The sequence below is a fragment of the Cyanistes caeruleus genome, chromosome 4 (genome assembly GCF_971803275.1).
Source record: "Cyanistes caeruleus chromosome 4, bCyaCae1.hap1.1, whole genome shotgun sequence".
Lineage (NCBI taxonomy): Eukaryota > Metazoa > Chordata > Aves > Passeriformes > Paridae > Cyanistes > Cyanistes caeruleus.
This window is the reverse complement of record NC_141704.1, coordinates 25874599-25884811: the sequence shown is the minus strand read 5'-3', so window position 1 is coordinate 25884811 and position 10213 is coordinate 25874599. Positions and strand designations below refer to the sequence as shown.

Below are 10213 nucleotides of genomic sequence, written 5' to 3'. Positions count from 1 at the left end.
GAGAAGTGGCAGCTGGTCCTTCCACTTCTCTGCAACCCTTTATCTCTCTACAGAGAGTGGCAGTGGCAGAGTTGATGCTGGAGCTGTAAGCATCAGTGTTAGTGATAATGAGCAAACTCGGTCTGTTATGTCTGTCCTTTCCTATGAGCAGGGTCTGTACCTCCACTTCATCCTCTAGGGAGTCAGCAATTCTTAATAAATATTAGCCTGTAATAAGGCATTATCAGTCAGGGTTCATCGCTGACTGGCATTGAACTAGAGAATAAATGCAAGTTGAAGCTGATTGATAATGACTAATCTCAGCACCATCTGTCAGTGGTACATCTGTCCAAACCCTGTGGTTCTGCATCTTGTCTAGCACCACTTTGGATGGGGCCAAGCTGCCAACTTTGCTGCATCTTGGCTTAAGAAAAGAGCCCTTTAGGAATGAGCTGCTGTACTGCTAAAAGTTTCCTGCTGTTGTGAGGCAAGTGCATACCATATACAACCATTTCAGCAAATTCCAGCTTTGTTCTCTATCAACAGTCATGTAGAAATATTTCACTGAAATGAATTGCTGTATAATACATCAGTCTGACTGCACAGATTATTCTTGGTGGGAGAAACATATTTCCCATGCATTTAATGTTTTTGGAATCTCATGGAGAGCGAATGTATGATCGCAATATATACTGTTTAGTCATCTTACTTGGAGGGGTGCACATTTCTCAGAGGTGATTAAGCAATGAATAAATTAGGTTATATCAAATGAATACTAATAAACATTACCTCATCATCACATTTGCAGCATAAAGCTATGTCTTACAGACAATATTTAAAAACTGCTTCAGAATTATACAAAATGTTCTACTTTAATTCCTCAAGATACAAACGCAGATCACCTTAACACAGCCTAAGAAAGAGAAAAATAACTATGCTTAAAATGCTTCTGACAGCTTTCTCATACGCTAAAGTGTCACAAGCTTAAATCTGAATTGCAAAATCTACCAGAAGAAACAAATGTTGTATTGCCATCTCTTGTCAGAGATGATTTTTAAAATCCTACTGATAGACTCATCTACTCAAGCTTTTATTCTGTGGAGGAAGGGCATCTTTTAGTTCTCCTGTTTATAGAACTCAACCATCTTCTATTCCTACCCTTTTCCATAAGCCAGCAGTGTGACTGTAGATCAGTTTATGGGGCATTAGTGACCTGCAGACATGTGGGGTGCCAGGCTGTAGAGCTCCTCTGAGGACCCCACCAGGCTGCAGGGTCTACCCCATTTCTGCTCCTGCTTGGTGACGCCCGTGGTGTGGTCACGGTGACCCACTGAACAGCTGTATGCGGTACAAAGTCAAAAACGGGAAGAAAGGTGCAGGGCTGTACTTCACAAGCATCCAAAAACATCTTTGTCACTGAGAAAGGAGCATAAAACTGCCTGATTCTCAAGTTTGAGGTGAATTTGGTAGCCTTGGTACTTGAGAGAAAAAACCTGCACATGTACCATGAAAGCATCATGTGAAAGCAAAAGGAAACTTCCCTGCAGTGCTAAATGTTTTCTACCTCCATTTGCAATAAATTAACATACATCTACATTTAGCTTTAGTGTGAGATTTAATTTAGCCAGTTTAAGTTGCCCAAAACAGAAAGTTTAATAAGACCCAGGTCTCAGAGAGGTAGTTGGTACTTTTGAATAGATTTCAGTAATTCAAGGTAGTCACTTAAAAACCAAGCCACCTGAGAACACTTGTCTTTCTCGGAATGTAAGTCTAGATTAATGAGGGAGAAAGAGCTCTTTTTTCATAGCTTGGTTCTGGTAAGTGCAAATATTCCAAGACAGCACAGGCACAAGAGACCTATATGGAATTTTATAGGTATTGTGAGATCTTCCATAATTTAACAAAGTTATCAGTGAGACTGCTGCACAAAAGGTTATTTTTTTGGAAAAAATATTTTTGCTGTTTCAGCACTCTGTGACTTTTCCATGAACTTCTTTTTTAAACAGGAAAATTAAGTGTTGCAATTGATCCTCATGCTGATAATTTAGGGCTGAAACATGAAAATAATGAGACATAATCTGGCTGAGCTGGGTAAAAATATTCAAGTTAACAAATATGATGTTAGATGTTAAAGTGTTCCATTCACTAGGTTTCCACAGAACTAGAACACAAACCCTCAGATACTTCTGAACCATAAAAATCTTCATAGCAATCAAAAGTCAAAAGTTACATTTCTTGTAACTTCTTTTCTCCTCATGGCCTTTTGCAACAACTCATTATCTTTCCATGAAAGAACAAAAATATTACTGTGGTTTTAGTTCAGTTTAAATGTAAACCAGCTCATTGCCATCCTTTCTCACAAACTTTAACTGTATCCATATAAACTAGATTTTAGACTTTGGTTTAAGTGAATGAAGGTTGAAGTGTAATTTGTTGTATTTGTGTGTCTGAGACATCTGTATGAGGTTAAAAAATACAGCACAGAAACAACAGAAAGGTCTGGGTGGGGCTGGGGTTGTGTGGCCAGGTTTTGATAGAAGGGTGGCTACAAGTGTGGTTCGGTCAGAAGCTTCCAGAAGCTTCCACTATGTCCACAGAGTCAATGCCAGCCAGCCCCATGACACACTGGCCAAGGCTGACCCCATCTGTACCATGGTAGTGCCTCTGGCATAACACAGTTAAGAAGGGGGAAAATTTTCTGCACAACAGCAGCACCAGCCAGAGAGAGGAGTGAGAATACGTGAGAGGAACGGCTGTGCAGGCAGCCAGGTCAGTGAAGAAGGACGAAGAGGTGCCCCATGTGTCGGAGAAGAGTTTCACTTCAGCCCCCGTTGCAGACCCTGGTGAGTCAGGCAGTCCCTGTGCAGCCCATGGAGAACCCCACACCGGAGCAGGTGGATGCCTGAAGGAGATGCCAGCCTGTGGGAAGCCCATGCTGAAGGCTCCTGGCAGGACCTACAGAGACAGGAGTCCACACTGGGGCAAGTCTGCAGGTAGGACTTGTGACCCCATGCTGGACCTGTTCCTGAAGAACTACAGCCCATGGGGAAAGCCCATACTGTAGGAGTTCGTGGAGGGCTGTTTGCTGTGGGAGGGACCCCACCCCACCACCCCAGAGCAGGAGAAGAGCATGAAGAATCCTCCCCCTTATGAGGAAAAAGCAGCAGAGACTACCTGTTATGAGCTGACCTGTGAATCCACTGCTGGCTAAGGCTGCGCCCATCAGCACTGGTGGTAGCACTGGTGGTAGGCTGAAGTAACATTGGCCAGGCTGTTTTTTGGTTTTCATTATTATTTAGCAGTGTAGGAAAAAGGAAATAGATGAACAAAAATTAAAATAAACTACCTCTTCCAGTTAATTTTTCTCATTCTGAAGCTTGTCCTGCACGGGTCATCCTGGCAAGTAATTTTAGTATCAGCTTAGAGGAAGTCCTTAAATTACTCCAGCACCAATGAATCTCTTTCACTTGAAGACAGATGTGTTCAGGTCCAACTCAGACATCCTGAAGCTTCACCTGGTAGACAAAGAATGGAGGAAGATTTGTTATGAGCTGTAGTTAAAGCAAAATTTTGTGATTCAGCTTTTTTCAGTGGAAAAAATTCATAGTGAATGGAAACAGATCTTCCTGCTTTGGGTGTGATTGCAAAGATGCCCACTTCTTTTCTGGCCTTCAGTGTATGTACATTATAGTTAAACTGGAATTTCCAAGCTACAGGAGCGTATATATACATCCATACTGCATTTATATACAGTTTTGGAAGTCCTAATGAGTCCCCAGGGAATATCTGCTACTGACTATGACCCTGCTGTGTTAAGTGCCCAGATTCAAATAGATGTCTCAGCTCCAAAAATAGGCATTTGTTTCAATGTCAGAGCAGAGGTGATGAGTAGATAAAGGGGAAGAGATCTAATCATGTAGTTTACATGCTTTGGTACTCCAAGCACTTGAATTTTTTCCACAGGACAGGAAAAAAAACCAACAAAACAGCTAAAGAGAAAGTTGGATCTTAATTGGAATATTCTGCGTCCCTACCCATATGTAGAGGGCGGAGGCATTCAACTGTGAGACTCAGAAAAATCAGGAGTGGAGGATGGTCATCTTAAGGAATGCTTGGTAGCTTTTCTGGCACTATCTGAGGAAGATTCTGGTTGATTACTCCCCTAAGACATAAATGCTCACCCTTCAGCAGTGTTTCCAGTCACAGTGTTGGAAAAAAAGATTGCAATAAAAAGACTTGAGCAGCGCAGAACCAAATGTATTTGCTGTATGTTCTATTGTCTGTCCCTACATTCACCACTTCAAATACATATAATGGCTTTCTTTCTCTGCCATGAGTGTGGTTTGACCTACCATAAGATTTTTTATGGACCAGACAGGGTGCAGAATGAACTAGCTGTGACCTCCATAGATTACAGACTGCATTTCATTTGTAAGCTGGAATTCTGCCTCTCCAGATGAGAATGCAGGCAGGTGCACCTGGGGTGATTGTATGCTTGTGTGGATATTAATATTTTATTTAACCTGGCTTTACTGGAAGAAGACCATACTTTGTAGCCCTAATAACCCATGCATAGGCAAGTGATACAGGTTCTCAAGTGAAACCCTATAGAAGGAAGAGATCTTTTATTGATAAATTCAACATCAGCCCTACTTCTGTGTTAACTGTTAAGTAAAGGGTCATTTGTGATTAACGTGTCAGTCAGAATGTAGGGAATTAAACAAGTTTAATAATGTGAGTCAGGAGGACATTGAAAGGACTGACTGAGATGCTGCCTTTCTTTCTCAGCTCTGGAGCCCAGGCAATAGGTTATCATCTATATCCTGGAGAGACCAAGAAACCACCTCTTAAAGAAACTTGTGGAGGATTGAATTTACATGGGCACCAAATTATTTTAGTCTTAATGCAATATAAATGCTATGTAAATTAATATTGCAGCTGCAATCCTATTAATAGAGGTAAGAGAAGAAAAGAGCCATATCTGTGTAGGAAGAACCACAGTATCTCTGGTAGCTAACTCCATCTTATTTTTAGTTGTGCAAAGTGTTACTGATAATATTTAATATTTAATATTATTTCTAATATTTTTGTATGTATTTAATGTTTCCTTTTCTAAAGGCCCTTCCTCTGAATACCAGCTGGCACTGATTAACATCTGCTTAATCAGTATTTTAGCTTAGAATGTCTGAATCCCAATGCCATGTAATGCCTCCTGAGCAGACAGGGAGCTGACATTCCAGCAGTGTTAAACTGAGGGGCACAGAAGGGACAGCTTCAGAGGAGTTGGCTCAACAGCCCCCTTTACAACACATGGGCATAAGGAGACAGTCAGATCCTACTGGGCAGCCCAGTCAGTGGCTGACACAGGATGCCTACTGTCTGACTGCTGTCAGGGTCCTGTGATGGGAGAGGACAGATGTTATCCTTTCACTGTCTTAGCACTGTCAGAAAGCATCCATCATACCAAGGTGAGTGTCACTCAAAATGCGTTGCACACTCCCCACTTTCAATATTCTGCAGGTGCAGTCTACAATTAGGCATGAGATTGATTTGCCAGACAACAGTAGGAAGGAGCAGAGAGGACCCCAGATTTTTTTGGCTTCAGACCAAATTGTTTTTATCCCTGTAAGGAATGAACATAAAAACTAATCTCAAATGCTCTTGAATTTAGGGATGTGGGTGTTGAATTTTGAATTGAAATTCTAGCTTTTTTCACTTTAGGGCATTTAGATTCAACATATTAGAGCAAAAGAGGATGAACTGTCAGTTCTCATCCTCTGAATATTGCACCAAGCCGCTAGGGCATATTTGTGACACTCACTGAGAATATGTACTTCCCCTCCTTTCAACTGACAAGGTACAGAAAACTGCAACACATTTAGGAAGAAGACCTCATATTTTACCAAACTAAATGTGTTAAGGAATATTAGGTCTGATTCTGTTTTGTTGTTTTGATTTTTTTCTCCCTTCATTTCCAGATCACACAGGAACAGTGAAAAATGGGACTTCCAAGACGAGTTCTGGTCTGCTTAACCTGAACCTTCCCTTCACCTGAACGATAGAACATGCTGCTGTATCAGCTCCTGACACTCTTAAATGAGCATGACATGAGTTCCCATCTGTATGTGCAGCAAGCCCATTCCTTGGGGCCAGAACCAGGGAACAGCCCTGCCTTGCACCTATCATGGAGCAAGAGTTGCTGCAGGCACCAGCTCATCAGGGCTGAGTTGCATGTGTCTTACCTAGATTGGTGTTGGCTACTGCAGTCAATTTCCTCACCATAGATGCAAGATGTACCTGAATGAGCTCAAAATTTCTTGCTTCCTATGGTTTCTGAAACTTATGCTAGTCAAAACAGAAGAAATCAAATTCTAGTGAAAATTATATGGCATCCAAGGTGAGTGTGTTCCATGGAACAAATTGCAATGATGATAATACAGTGAACATCAGACTAAGAAAGGTTTCCTCTCATAGCTATCCAGTAAGACTACTGAACCAGGAGATTTTAACAGGAGCTCAGCACAATTGTACCACATTAAAATAAAAGTGGATTGTTCTGAAAATATGTAAAAGAAATACACAGGTGACAATAGAACTTCCATAAAATTATGAGGATACCCTTCACCTCTGGTCAACCTTTTGTTCTAAAAAAGATACCAAATAAAGTTAAATTAAGGTTGTAAAGCTAATGGTGAAAAGTTACAAAATTCCAGAATTAAGCTTTCTGTGTATCTCTCTGCATTTCAATCTATACAGCCCTGGGCTGTCCCCTTGTTGTGTATGAATTTTGGCAGTTTGACTGAGGATCATCCACAGTTTTTTCTGCAAGGCTGTCTCATTCAGTGCCCTGGCTGAAGAGTACTCAGGGACTGAGTGGCTCCTCAATATTTTTGTTTTACCCTCATATTTCAGCGCATGCCCCATGGACACATTTTATGCTACTCAAACCTTTCCATGTGACAGAATTATAGATGTCCTCAGGGAATTTTTCTGTGGTGTTACTCATTGCAAATTTTATTTGTGCAGGATGTCATGGTGAGGGGTGATATTAGCTGAATTTTTGCATTGAAAAAAGGTAGACAGATTAGGCTTGAAATTAGCCTTTAATTTGGGCAGCTAATTTGAGGCACCAAAGACTATATACTTTGTAGAATATTTAGTGCAGAATTATTGGTAGACTGTCTTAATCACAAGACCACTCTTTCTCTAACAAAAATCCTGTCTTCCTCAGCACAAGCCTTTCAGCCTCTGTTACAGATGCACTGAGGAAACTTACATCAGAAACTTGACCCATCCCAGAAAGTGGTCCACCTTGTGCAAATTTTTATTCTGAGTATCTGAGTCCACTGTTTAAGCTAATGGACAAACTGGAGGATGATGGTAGGTTGAAATCTTTCACATGATCAGACAATACTGGAAGTAAAATACGAACATTACACAAAACTCAGCATTAAGTCCAACCTTTGAATGGTTTTGGAAACTGATCTTAAATCTAGTTAATTTTCAGTATCATTCACTGAAGACAGAGCAGTGTGGGCTGCAGCATCATAAGCAAAGTGATGCAGAGATCCTGGTTGCAACAGAGCTTCCCCATTGTCCCTGTTGGGATCAGCTGGAGGTGCCATCACTTTCAGCATAAAGCCTTGACGTGATCAGGAAGACAACTAATGAAAAGTTATTGTCACTCGCTCATACTGCTACATCTTCCTACATCCTCTTGTAGTTTTTTAGAATAACTGTGGATGCCTCATGGCATCTGTCACATTAGCCCTTCACCAGACAAGGAGATGGGAAACTGTTATGGCTTTAACTGGTTGAAGGGTTATATTTCTCCTAGCAACTTTTAACCTCGAAGCAGAGAGCTTCTTTCAATCATGTCAATATTTGTTCCTTAAAAAGATAAATGCAAGTTTCTATCAATTCAACACTTCTATTTAATCTGGGGGTTTTGTACCTTTACCCCCTCCAAATACTGGCTTCCTCATCATAATACTTAACACTTGGACACTTCCCACAGATTTTTCAATACAGGTGATCACTGCCAAAACCTGTTGTCCTCTATGGACTCAGTGTCTCTTCTTCTTCTCAAGCACTACCCCACAGCACTGCTCTTGCACACTCAGAACCTGGTTTCTTGATCAGTCTTTCTGCTTGACTTTTGCCTCCTTACATGAGCAATGCAAAGCAGCAGATGAGTGTAACTCAGCATCTCTACTCACTCTGTCAGTGGTGGTGCTTCCTGTAGCAGTCAACAGAGAGCAGAAGACAGTTTGATGTGTGTAATTTCATTACCTGTTCTTAAGTAATGAAATAATCTGCTAAAAAATTTGTTTATCTACCAATGTGCTGGCTAAGTCACACAGTTCCTTCTACTTATTTCTATGTCTCTAATATTGAGCTCATCTAAAGCTAGTTGAAAAGCTGTGAAAGACGGAACAATTGACAAGCTCTTGAAAAATACGCTTGTTCCCACCAAGCAGTTCACAATCTTCTGCCAATAAAGCTAATAAAATTAAGGCTGCAAACAAACAGATATATCAAAATTCAAGGAGCCAAATGCCTACCTGAACCTCTGTAAATAAAGGCCAGGGTATTTATATGACAACCTCATGAAATTTCTAATATTCAGAGCATTCACACTGTGAGAGGACTGTTCTGTTTCTCATGAATCAATCAAATGACAGATCAAATTGGCGAACAGAATAATCCAGGTGAGCTGAGACACTGCCAAATGTTCAGCTAAATGGGAGTATAATTTATAAATCAAAAAATGTGGAGCTTGCCTGCAAGCATTACATTCTTCAAATTTGTCCTTGAATATATTAAGGAATGGTCTCTGCCTTCCAAACAAACAAAGAAAAAGGAAAATATTCAGGAGAGGGAAAATATAAATAAAAAGAGTGAAAATATAAATAAATAAAATAATTTAGAATCTAATAACTTATTATTTTGAAATGTTAAATTCACAATTCTTACTCTGTTAAAAAAGGTTAAAAATATTCAAAGTACAAAGGCTGCATCATGAAAATGTAATGGTTTTGGAGCATCAGGACATTGATCCATTTTGTGCCATATCCACATCTCAGCCCACGCGTGATTCTGCAGAGGAATGTGTTCACTGTAAGCAACAATTACAGAGTCATCAGGGATAATTTTTTCCCAAATCTCCTCACAGCTATTGATTTGTAGAGATTCTCCTTCTGTGACTGCTTGTCTTTCATAATATCCTGATAAACTCCCAGATACAATGATAGCTAGTGGAAATGTAAATATCATACATTAAAAATAAACAAGAATCAAGAGCTTAAATTTTCCTTAATTCTTTTCATCCTTGGCTTTTGATTTTCACTGGATAGTTAAGCTATGTTGGCTCCTTGTGGTTCATTCCATTCATGAAGCCAAAGAAAATAGCTTCCAAGTAAAACCATGGTGAAAATATTAGGATAGAAATGTTCCTGAACACATTTTCTGAATTTTTAGATGGTGCAAATCAGATAATCTGAACCAATAGTCCCTATGAAGGAGTTGTTTTGGAGTAGGATTATCAATACTAAGAGGTATTGGTTCATTTAGAGACTAAAGGTTATTATGCTTTCCCCATAATCAGGTTAATTACTGCCACTATTATCTATTGGCACATTATTTATATTTTGAATACTTTTAGTTTAAATTTCCAGCCATTCAATATTGGCTTGGCCTTTTTTTTTTCAGGTTAAATATTTCACAAACATTTTGAGGAACTTAATTTTCTTTTGATTATTTAATGAAAAACAGTTTTGGATACCTTGTATAATTCTTTCTTATTCTGACAGCTGCTCTAAAGCTGAATAATAAAAAAGATCATTCAACTGCTGGCACAGCAGACATTAGCCAAAATCCTTTAAGGAAGAAATCCAGGATTTTAAGACAGCCAATGATGCACAGGGATAGAAACTATCTGCCTGTAACACTGCTCCAGGATGTGTACACAAGAATCTGTTCCTCACTGGACACCAGGATGAAAAATCTGAGAATAAAAAGAAATGCAAATGCAATTGACAACATCCAGGAGGACAAAACACCCTGGAGAAGCTAAGCATGAGATCTGCCACGTATCTTCAGTAATACTGCAGAGCATTCCCCAAAGGGACAGATGGCAGGAAACTCTGCAGTCATATCTGGTTAACCTGAATCCATTTATAAAATCAGTATTACATATCCTTTTAAACTGGTTGTCACTTTTGCAGTGTTTATC

General features: G+C 39.8%; 1 long non-coding RNA gene across 1 annotated transcript in view; it reads right to left on the bottom strand.

Moving 5' to 3' along the window:
• Positions 1-587: 587 nt before the first annotated feature.
• LOC111937119 (uncharacterized) overlaps positions 588-10213 on the bottom strand; it is a 114565-nt gene continuing 104939 nt past the window's right edge. Inside the window, exon 16 of the long non-coding RNA XR_015286270.1 lies at positions 588-3494. This is a non-coding gene — a long non-coding RNA (uncharacterized LOC111937119). The remainder of the gene's footprint in view (positions 3495-10213) is intronic.